Source organism: Lupinus angustifolius, chromosome LG06 (assembly GCF_001865875.1).
Source record: "Lupinus angustifolius cultivar Tanjil chromosome LG06, LupAngTanjil_v1.0, whole genome shotgun sequence".
NCBI lineage: Eukaryota > Viridiplantae > Streptophyta > Magnoliopsida > Fabales > Fabaceae > Lupinus > Lupinus angustifolius.
In genome coordinates, this window is record NC_032014.1 from 1,982,330 (window position 1) to 1,995,246 (window position 12,917).

At 32.5% G+C, this 12,917-nt stretch overlaps 1 pseudogene; it reads left to right on the forward strand.

Annotated features, from left to right (window-relative positions):
* The window catches only part of LOC109348809, a 29,149-nt pseudogene continuing 22,256 nt past the window's right edge, over positions 6,025-12,917 (forward strand).

Genomic DNA, 12,917 nt, shown 5'->3' on the forward strand with positions numbered 1-12,917 from the left:
CGTCAAACATGTACTTCAACTTGTCAATTAAACCAGAGGGATTGTATGCTTAACTACTAAAACCATGGCAGTCAACATGAAATGGATCCCATGATGGGCAAAGGTTACTTTATTTACCAAAGTAATAAGGGTCAACTAGCACACAAAGGCAGATCCTAGTTCATCTAATCATGTTATTGTTTCTGTGTGATAGACCTGCAATATTATAAATCTAAAACGGATTTGTTAAATCGCTGAGGATGAGATGAGTTAAAAGGGAAAAGCATTTAGAGGGAAACTAAGTCCACTACTTCTCAATATATTAAATACATCATTTCCAATACAAATTCATGGTTCCTTATCATTAGGGATGAGTTAACAGAATTCATCTGAAAAATAAGACATAATGTAAAATGCATTGATGCCTGTAACATAATCTGAAAATAAATGCAGCAGAATATGGTTAAGCTGGCTTCCATCAGCACCAAAGTTCTACCTGTTATGATCCAGTTTCTAGCTATGGCGCAAACCAACCCTTACAATAATCGCTATATACAACTTAGGGGGAAATGAACTGTATTATGCAGAAAAAAACCTGTAATGCAAATCAATCTTATAATTTAGGGAATATGAATTGTATTATGGAAAGGGCATATGCCACAAATTAAAACAAGTAGAGCTATAGAATGGAAACCAGCCTACCAATCCCTTTGAAAGGTATTCACAACTTTTGCAGGTAGGGAGATAAGCCCAAATGTCCATGATATAGTTCCCAATATTATGTTTAAATGGAAGATAATTGTATCTCTGATCAACTCAGTCCCAATCAAGTATGCCAGTTTAAGTAGAGAGAAAAGCCTTGTTACCAAGAGTATTATGTTAGCCAATAGCTCGGAAATCAACACCATTGATGATAGAAATGAGTGCTCTTCCTCCTTGATCGTTACATGTGTAAATGCTCCGTGCAGTTGCACTGATATAGTTGGTCACTGCAATATCAATAAGTCCATATCAAAATTATTGTAGATTGAACAACCATGGTGATAATAAATAAGTAGGAAAAAATTAGCAACAAAATTAGTTAAAAATAGAACTTCAGACATGCCTTGGGAGACAGTGGCTCAACTATACGACTCTATTAGATACAGGAATTCCACCTCACAGTACAAGTAAATAGCTTCGGAGAGGAAAACTTGATGTGTTTATCACTAAAAATAAATGTATTGAAATTCAATTTTTAGCAACTGTTCTTACCAACACTTGAATCAAAAAAATTAAATACCAAATATGTAAATCAAGATTAGATCATATTTGAAGATGAGCAAGTCGCACAAACTAATCTTACAATTGATTTAATTGTGTAAATCTGTAACACCAGACACCGGTAATACTTATTGTGTGACTACTTATTGTCATACCAATGTTTCATCACTTTCGCTAAAAACCCTGAAGTTGATAATACAGCCAAATGTGGGAAACAGAAAGAAAGAAACCTTTTTCAACTATACATGCTTACGTATTATAAACGAATAACGAAGCATTAGGGACATCCACGAAAAATCCAAATTATCTGCTTTCACACTTTGAATATCATCATGACCTATTTAGGGATATCATGGCTGAAGCATACCATCCCAATTTACAATATGAATAAAAAATTCAAATCGCAATTGAATTTAAGAACCCAAAGGCGCAATTTTATCTTTCCAGCATCATGATATTACAATATGAAAAAATATTTCATAATTCATATTGCAATTTCATATATAGCCATCCAACAAATTAAGGTCTCATTCAGATTTTCAAAATATAGCCAACTATACTTCATCTTGCAAGCATTATGCAGTTTTCATAGCCCAAACCAAACTCTTGGGTTTGTAAAGCCAATTAAAATTTTGGTTCATCAAAATCAAACATTCTTGAATAATCAAGATTCAGATTGAAAACACTCTTGGATTCTTGAATAATCAAGATTCAGATTGAAAACACTCTTGGATTCTTGAATAATCAAGATTCAGATTGAAAACACTCTTGGATTCTTGAATACTTTTAGGGTTTTGGAACAGCGTTTGTAAGATCAAGAAATACACATTTTCCTTAAATCAAATATACAGTGATTCGAAGATCGAAAATAATGTTTTAGAATAGTTACCATGGAGGACTCATTTTAATAAAAGAAAAGCACCAACAATCCATTGTGGGAGTGGCTGCAAACAGAACAGAGTGTGTTTATGTCTGGTTTATGTGGTGTGAGTTTGTGTGTTGAGTTACTATCTTTTAATTTGATTTGAGTGTCTGGTTTGTTGCACTTTCCTTGTAACTTTGGAACTGAGATTGTGGGTTCAGGAACTAGGGAGTTTAGTTGGGTGGTTGTGGTGGATTGGTGGGTACCGTCCAAAGCTGAAGCAAGAGTTTCTCAATAGAGACATGTCATTGATAAAAGGTCGGAAAGGGCACAACGAAATCAAGTTCTATCTCTGTATTCAACCAGCGATTCAGACCTTGCAAAAATTATACCAAGATTGATAAAGGGTCAGTCAATAAGGGAAGAAAGAGTTCAAATTTATGTTCAACCATTGTTTCAGGCATTGCAGAATAATCATTCTAAAAAATACAAAGATTGGAAATCGAGAGAAGGAAGAGAGATGTGTGAGTGTTGAAGGGTCGGAAAAGGCATAAAAAAATCAATTTGTTTCTTCTTTCTCACTATCGCCAAAATAACAAGAGGAAAAGAAACACAAAAGAAACAACTTTCCAATATCATCGTAGTTTGATCAAAATGTCATTACCACCACAAATGAAAGAATTTGTCTCAAGAAAATACAACAGTTTTGGAACCACCTTAAGAAAGATCGAAATCTACGAATCATTGCAAAGTGTAATGACGATGTTTGTTTACAGAAAACCGGAGTGTTGTATTTATAGAGGGAAAAGGGCAACGTTCAGACGTAAAGGTCACGCAACATAACATTGGGCCTATACTAAATGGGCCTATATTAAATGGGCCTCTACTAAATGGGCCTATGTTAAATGGACCTCTATTAAATTGGTCCTCTATTAAATGGGCCTCAGGTAAGGGTTTATTAGGCCATTTACTTTTCACTTCTTGTTTTAAATTCATGTTATTAAGTTTTAATTCTTACTCATATTATTAATTGTTAATCCTTATTATCTAATCCAATGCTTAATCCTATCAAATAATAAAAAATAGAGTAATTACATTGATACTTCTTGAGTTTTAGTGGAATTACAGAAATCATCCTTCACTTTTTTACACATGTATAAACCCATAATATCTGATGTCCCACAGTTTGTGTCACTCTGTGTGGCATGAACTTGTGATTCGTGAGAAAAAATATATTTAAGATAAATTTAATTAGTAAGTATTTTTCTGAACAATCACAAGCTTATGAAACATGAATTGGCACAAAATGTGAGATAGCGGATGTACTCCCCTAATTTTTTTATTTTCATTACACTGACAACCTTGCACATGAAATAAGTCTAATATTTCAAATAAAAAAATATAGTAAATACACTTTAGTTAAACAAAACATGATATATTGTGGAGACAAATCTAAATAATATATGAGTCAATAGTTTACTATTATTTTTTGCTCATTACGATATAGTATAAGAGCGATTTGAACAATATCTCTTTAAAATTGTTGATGCATTTTGTAATAAAAAATAATAAATATACATTTATTTGTATATTGTTTGGATTTGTCTCCACAATATAAGATGTTTTGTATAACTTAATTATATTTATTATATTTTTTGTTTAAAATATTACACTTATTTCTTATGCATTTGAGTAACGTAATAAAAGTATAAAAAATAAGAGATTTGTGTAGGTGTACAAAAGTAACGAGTGTTTTATGTAATTGTACTAAAATTCAGTGGATGTCAGTATAATTTACTCTTAGAAATAATATTATATATACTAGCGTGTCGGCAGTCACTTACTTTTTAGTATTGAATATTTAATTTGTATATATTTCATTTTAGAGAATTATATAACTTTTTTCGTACATGATATTATAATTTTTTGATAAAAATACAAAAATGAATTGTGATAATTATGCCATGGGTTTTAACTGTCGTGCCTATCAACCCGCTTCCCTATCGTTTAATTATAGCAGAAGATAAGTTTGAGAGATAGTTCCTATGGTACATTATCCTCTTGTCATCTTTTAAGGCATTTTCTAAGGTCATAAGGAATTTTGGTTGACAACTGCTCCCGCTCTTTCCAAGAAATTTCAATGCCTAATAAAATCAGAAAAGGATATTAAAGACTGACCGACAGAGTGAGGCAAAAAATTGAATGACTAACTATCAAGATAACTTCATTCACATCACAATGATTTCAGTCATGTATGATTAATGTTTCTTTCTATTTTTTCATTTTCAATTCATTTGGCTCATTGACCAATTTTAATTTTGTGATTCAAATTGAAATAATATAATTTGACTCTTTAGTTTGTATTTTTGTCTAAGAACTAAATAAAAGGAAAAATGACAACTCATTCATGCTAGCATCAAATTGGATCAAACTTTATGTTGTATATATCAAAGTTGTGTGGTTTCACCAACAAAGATGTCAGAATTAGATGTTGAAGAAACTTTTTACCTTTTTCTTATTGATCATGAGCTGTGAGCTGATTTGTTTGAGACCTTGAAATGTAGTTGGTAACTTCGATAGGCTGCTGCATGGGATAAGAGAATGTTATGAGCAACAATGTATGGTTCAATGGACGAATTCCCCTTCTCACACATAAGATAGCCCAGAATGGAACATCTTCCTGGTGCTTGAATGACTAAATCATAATCATGGATGGCGAAGTTATGAGGTTCATTGAAGGTAATCTGGTGCTTAACTCGGTCGCCAAAAGCTTGGAAGCAGGTATAAGCATAAGGCTCAAAATCTTTTTTGTATGTAAACAAAAATGAATATGAAGTTCCCACCCTTTGTCTCAAAAGGCCTATAACGTTGGAATAGCTTAGGTTATTTGTGTGCATAGCCATCCTTTATATATATCTTAAAGCATCTGTGGAAGATCCCAATGATTAGAGAGAATAACTAAAATTTTAATGCTTTTTTTCCTTTTTCGTATTGATCATAAGTTGTGAGCTGATCTGTTTGAGACCTTGAAATGTAGTTAGTTGGTAACTTCCATAGGTTGCAAAATGGGATAAGAGAATGTTATGAGCAAAAAGGGAGACACTGCAAACTGACATGTATGAGACTGTGGAGGTAACTGCAATTGTAGTAATGTAAAATCAGGATGGTAAATGCAACATAGATGTCTTGTTATGATGACTCCTAACTACAAATGCCAAATGCATTGTTAATTTTTTATTCATAATGTAAATTCAGAATGACATATTTGAGCTTTTTCACCCAAAATGCAATGACAGTTTCTATATTCCGGATCTAGATTTTGGATTGCTTATGTTTGAGCTTTAATGGTAATCCTAATTGTAATGGCATTATGAATTCTTTATTTATAATGTAAGTTCCGAATGGTATGACTTTTGATGCCTCTAATTGCAAAATGGTAATACAGATTAAATTCATAATCTAAATTCTGAATGGTATGTAAGCCTTTACCAGGGAGTACCTTTTGGATATGTTTCTCCATATTATGTAGTTTTTCAATGGCATGCCTTAGCAAACATGTGGATAAATTTGGACCTCTAGTGGTGGTGTTCACTTCAGCAGGAAGGGGGGTAGCCCAACTTTTCTTCCAACAATGTCAGTTGGAGAATTGAAATTGCAGTTTTATTCAATTACTTTGTAACTATAAGTGTCATGAGCGTAGCTTTGAAGACTGCATATTTGTAGGAGATGGCTTTAAGGTATGTCTGTGCATATTTTTGGCTGGTTCATCATACCTACTAGTCTCTATTACTTTGTAACCCAATCACAACAAATGGCAGATAGAGAAACTAGTTATTGTTGTTATTTCTCTTGATCTATGCAGACTTTGTCTATTTATTAATAGTAATTCATCCTTTTAAAATATTTTGAGGATACTATTAATATGAATGGTGCTTATCTTAATAAGTTTATGCATAATACTTTTATGTCAAATATGGAGACTATTTACTTGGAAGAATATCTTCATCCGCACACATTTTGAATTTATTTTACAAATATGATTTTATGATCTAATGACGTGCAGAACATTTACTTGCACCACATTACGTGCTGAGAATGGTGCCTCTATCTTAAGAAAAAGTAAGCCTTATTTGCAACTGTATATGATTGCGGATGAAGATTGAGGAGGACGAGATGTATTGACTATTGACAATGTTTGTCATCATAGGAGATGTATGTTATGTATACACAAATTCCATTTGTTAAATTATTAAGACTTGGAGATGTATTAATTATAATAATTATATAGCTTTTTTTATTTTTCCTCATTCTGATTAATCACAAATGGTTACTTGTCATTCTTATAAGGTAAAGTCAGAAAGTGAACAGGAAATGACAAATACAGAGAGCCTCCAACATCTACAATATTCCACAACTCTGCAAAAGAGGTTCTGGAACCAATTCTATCATCAACTTCACTTGTTTTTTTCTTATACGGTGACAATCACTATTACATCGAAACTCATTTTCTTTACATCAATGATATATATATATATTACTTTTAATAACCAAAGTTTAGTACCAAAAGAATATTCATATAGCATTTTGGCTGAGAATTCTTTTGATTCTTTGGGATGTGGCGAGACCCTGGAGCTCCTGCTGATTCTTTCTATGAAGTCCGCCCTGAGTGCACTGATGTCCTCAAGTCTCGGTTTAGGATCAAGGTATATATGTACATCACTCTAATATTTCAGTCAGGTGCACCCGTACGTGTAAATTTGTCGATATACATGTACACATATATGTACATGTATACGTACGTATAGGTATATGTATATGCGTACGCATATGTATATGTATATGCGTATGCATATGTATATGTATGTATACTTATATGTATATGAATGTGTATGTGTATATGTATTTTTATATGCATGTGTATGTGTATAGGTTGAAGGAAAATGATGCTGGTCTTTTATGAGCAATGCATGTGAACCTTAGCTAGAATATTGTTTTATGAATGCATTTATCTTATAAGAATGTTTTTGTTTTTTCCTTTCTAAATTTGTCTGATCATTGCTATGTGAAGTATTTCTAACCAATGTTATTGAGTTTGAGAAGTTAATAATTGCAAGATTCTTTTGTTCATTTGGGAGATAACTGAAAGGTAAAAGTCATGCAAACTTTTTAAAATGGAATGGCATTTACAGATTGGAAAACAATGTTCTGATGTTGGTATCTTATCCAAAGGAAAAGAAAGGTTTCTATTATTCATTTAGGATAGTTGTTTTGTGTTTGTGCTGAATTTCAATTCAATGATGTCATTGAATTTGACCTACAATTAATGAAACCTCAATTGCCGACAAGAATTCACTGCATAGAATTTGCCATTTATTCTGATTTTGAATGAATACATATTCTTATGTGTCCACACTCTTCCTGATAAAATCCTGGTTCTTATGCGACTGTATGAATAAAGTAAAAGGATCATGTTGTTTAGTTTCCCATTGCTTTATTACTGGATTACTAATGCTGCTGCATATCAGCTGGTTATTAATTGAATTGATCGATTGCTTTGGTGAATAGGTTTATGACTTATTAGAGAAGTAAATCTAAATGAAGAAATAGATAAATTGCACATGGTGGTTTATTGCAGATCATGACAAATATCTAACTCTTAATTTTCCTAGTTGGATATTTATGTCCAGAAATAGTGAAAACTAAATCACATTTATTAGTTAACTAGATAGTTTGTGCCGTAAATATGACAGTCATATGCTTTCAGATGATAACTTTAGAAGTTATTTTGATTCTCAATCTTGTAAAACTAATATAATGTTCTTTAAATTCAATTTGAATTCAGGCTGGTAAGACACTAAGTGAAAAAAAGTGGCATGCTGCTTTTTCTGCAGAAGGGTATCAAGATATAGGCAAGGCTCTAAGCCGAATTCACTGAGGGTTAATCACATTTTTATAATAAAAATGCTGCTTCAATATGTTTGAGGATATTAAATTTTACTCTCATACTTCATTTACATAGTAATCAGGTGCATATGGAAATTCTATCTTGTCATGAACCATCTCTCTGAAAAGCATAAGCTAAAAGGTGAATGACACAAGAATGATTTTTGTATGTCTAAAAGTGGGAAATAGTATACTGAATAATAATATCAGTAGCCATAAGGACACTACTACAGAACCTTCCTTTTTGTTGTTAGAATGAGAGGGGAAAAAGAAAAAATTTAATGTGTAGCAAGGAATCCCAAGAACAATTTGTTTCACTGTCTTCATTGAATTTTTTTAAAACCAGGGAATCCATCCATCATTTAGAGGAGAAGTTTGGGAATTTCTACTTGGTTGCTTTGCTCCCAAGAGTATATTTGAGGAAAGATAAGAGATACGGCAACAATGAAGGTAATCCATCTTCGATGTCATGATAGTTTTACGACTTCTTGTTCTAAATTCTAAATCTGATAGATCTCTTTTGTTGTATCACTTATATGTTTATATTGGTAGGGTGAAATATGCTGCATTGAAGGAAGAATGTTGTCATTCGTTTCCTCTTGTGGGAAGTGGTAAATTTATTACAGCACCTGTAATTACTGAAGATGGTATACCAATTCAAGATCCGTTGGTTCTGTTAGAAACAGATGCAGACAATGGAGTGGTTGCACCAGCTCAAGATAAATAATGCAGGTACCATGGGGCCTTCAAGCACTGGTGCTAATGTTGAAAGGGTGACATACAAAAACATAATCCAGTGGATGTTAACTCTTCATCGAATAGGTTTGTGAATATCTAGGTTCTCATTGCACTGTAATATATTTCTCCTATTAAATGTTGTTTAGTAATTTTACGCCGTGCATAATCTCAAAAATTTAGGTAGAACATATGTATGGCAAGACTAAGTCGTTTTTTATTTTGATTTCTCAAACTGCAATATGAAAATTCTGACTGTGTTCTCTTTGAAATTTAGCTCATGTATTAAGGTATAATCCTACCACCATTATATAATTTACATGGTGAATGACTCTTTTTTGGCAAACACAGTTCAGGTCTTGACGTGAATCGCACTGGTAGGACACTGGTTTTTTATGAGAAGAAAGAGAACTTGTCAAAACTCTGGAATATTCTTGCTGTATATGCTCGGATAGCTACAGATGTCGGCTACGGTCAAGGTGGGTCCTTAACTGAGTAATTCATTTGAATCTTAAATATTTTCTCTTTGGACATTGACCTGACCAGTACTATGTTAGATGATCCTTGTGATTTTAGTCATGAGATCTTACTCTAGTGCATTGGATAATTGCTTGTAACAAGTTTCTAATGGTTATGATAATGAACTGGCCTCCAAAAGAGGAGAGGCAATATCCGTAGATCATTTTATTAGTAGATTATGTGTGGTACTGGTATCTTGTTTTGGCCAAGTACATGAGTTTTTGAAGTAACATAACTGTCCCTACATTTCTATCAGTTATTTGGTCACTTCTTTTAAGAGGCCAGTCACTGCTTGATTATTAAACCTTATAAATTATTTTCCATAGGAAGTATTAGAGATATAAGACTGTTCCTGAGCATGCGACTAATGGCTTAAGCTTTTAGGAGTTGGTCTTGTGATAGTACCAAGGTCTATGATCAAGAAAACAAAAGTTTGATCCTTGGCCTTCATATTCTTCATTATTTATTTAAGTTTCAGCTCAAGGTAAAGTGAGTATGTGCATTGTCTATAATTCAATCCCAAAGGATTCTTGCATGAGGGGGCATTTTAGAGATATAAAATTATTCATTGGCCTGCACCGGATCAAGTTTTTGGTATAGTTGGTCCTTGACTGGAGCCAAAATACATAAATCAAATAAGCTGACAAATCTGGGCCAAAAGGGGAAAAGAGAACCAACTAGGTGATGGGTTTGTTTATGGAGAAAAGAGATTATGTAGGGCATACTCATTTACATATTGTTTCACTTCCTGCTTTACGTGCAATATTCTTAGAAATTAAATGTAATTATCATTTGCAACTAATGTAAGCTTCTGGTTTAAACATTATACTATTTTCAGGAATGAGTGACCTATACTCCCCTATGATAATACTTCTTAATGATGAAGCTGATGCATTTTGGTGTTTTGAGCGTCTAATGCGTAGGCTGGTAAATTTTGATATTATGATTTACTTTTTTATCAATTTCTTTTTAATCGTGTTTGGTATGAAATTGTTTAAAAAAAACACAAAGGGCTCTTTTGTTCTGTTATTGGAATTTCCCTCTTGCATGTAATTGGTTTCAAGGGATTTTGTACTGTAATTTGGACTTTAGGGGTTCGAAGATAAAGTTCTATCCCTAGTTGCCTTAGCAATCACTGTTCACTCATTAAATATTCCAAGCATGTTTAAGTTGAATAGTGTACATCCCTGTCAAAATCAGGCCTAAATTGTGATGACACTAATTTTTTTATTTCTACTATTTTTTAGAATCCCTTCATTGGACTAGATGTATTCTCCTTTCTAGTGTTCAAGTTTGACCTTATGCTTGTGTTTTTCTCCTGTTTCCTTTTTTTTAAGAACACCTAGTTAGATAATCCTATTACAAAACTAAATCAATCAGCCCAAATTTCTTAGATTGATTACCTTGTTTAAAATTACAATTTAGCTTCAATGTATCCAAATAAAGAAATTGTAGAAATTTAGCTTCAGTGTAATGTATTTAAAGAGTGGCTGCACTAGCATTCCATGTAATCAGTTAAATATTGTACTACATTTCGCTCTATCTCAACTAACTAATTTGGCATTGATTACTCAAGTAATTGATCCAAAACTTCATGAACATTTAGGTACTTCCTTGCATCCGTCCTTCTGTATTTTTATTTATGGTCTTTTCACTGTGTGTAGTTCTTGGTGATTAGTTTAAGAAAGAATAATGAATGAAATCATTAGGAGGGGAGTTTTCTTAGTCCTGTACTTAGGCCTTGGCTATTCAGTTATACTTAAACCAGTTCATAGTTTATCACTTCAGTTTATCTAGTTTACAGTCCTATATATGATGGCCAAAGTTTTATAAGGATCACTGTTATATTGTCATTTGACAAGTCCTAATACTTTCCTCCTATTTATTATGTTTTTGTTGCCACTATTCTTACTTGATTTGTGAGAATTGGAAAGTAAACAAGTAACTGTCTTTTAATCTTGGGGTGCAGAGCATACTTTTGGAGGTGACTATCTGTTCGCTTTTCGGATGCTAATGGTTCTTTTTGGTCAAAAATTCTCCATTTGTGACTCATTGTACCTTTTATTTGATTTGTGAGAATTGGAAAGTAACAAGTAACTGTCTTTTAATCTTGGGGTGCAGAACATATTGGTGGAGGTGACTATCTGTTCGCTTTTCGGATGCTAATGGTTCTTTTTCGTCGAGAATTCTCCTTTTGATGTCCAATACTCATGTTATTCTTTCAACTTTACACTATGTTCTATTAAAACTTGTTGGTTGAAATCAATGATTTTAGATTTATTGGTAGTATTATGTATCTTTTCTGTTATTAATATATATATTTGCTTTATGATTGCATATAATGATTTTTCTCCATGAAAACAGTTTGTAGTGAATGTGATAACTAGTACTTGAAATATTTAACAGATGATGTGGGCTCTAGAATATGATCCGGACTTGTTCAATATATATGAAGATTCTGAGGGTGAAAAATCTGAGGAATCTAAAGGAAGATTAAAATCAATACGTCATTACGGGATGTTCGAGAGAGAAAACATGAAAAATGGAGCAAAGAATGGTGAAGAAGCTCCTCTTCCCATATTTGTTTTCCTTGTTGCTAGTGTGTTGAAAGAAAAAAGTGCAATACTGCTTCAGCAAGCGCGAGGCCTAGATGACGTTGTCAAGGTTAGTCATGTGACCTTTCAAGTTTAAGTAACTTATTGCTTGCTTTCATATTTCTTTTCATTTTCCCCTTCTCTTTCATATGTAGTTTTATATTTTGTTTATAAATGTAATTTGTAAATGATGCAGGCCAAGAAACCCTAGCACCAAGTATAGCCCATGATCTATTTTTTATCCCTGGAACAAGAAATGTGTTACTTCCTGCATGGTGGTCCTATGTTTGGACACAGTACTGGAGTTCAACATAAAATTTGAATTAGATGTTACAAAAATTGAAAATGGCTCTAAGTTCATACAATCTCTAAGGCTAGTTTCTTCTGTTAAAAGAAAAATGGATTGGCTATAATATGTCACTACATACTTGATATATAAAAAAATCATGGCAATTACATCCAATAGGATTTAAATGAACTAGCGAGTATTGCCATTGCAACTTATCTTTTGCATCACGTAGAAATATAACTTGCTCTGTTAACATGAGTGGTGTGAAGAGAAAATAGGGAATATTGATGAATATTGAAATACAATGGAAATATGAAAGAAAACAATATGAGCACGAAGGCTTACTCGAGTCTTGATTATCATCTCCCGATTCATCAAGTCTTCGCATGAGCTCTACAAAATCTGGTTGTTTCATATACTTATATGCAGAAATTCATGTGAGTTATTCATGAAGTCAAGCTCAAAATCATATGTAAACGTGATACAACATAGATTATTAGATTATTTTTACTAATCTATTATGATACAGACTTGTTCAATTGCATTAGATTATGAATTATCAGAACTTTGCTCACTCTCGTCACTGTCTCAATAATGTCATTTTTGTCCTAAATTCATTAACAAATAATCAATTATGTTGGTTGGTAATGTTTTTTTGTTTGGTTTAATCCTAATTTATATATATTTTTTTTTGTTTTTGTCTTCATCATCTTGCTATAATAAATAGCAAGTT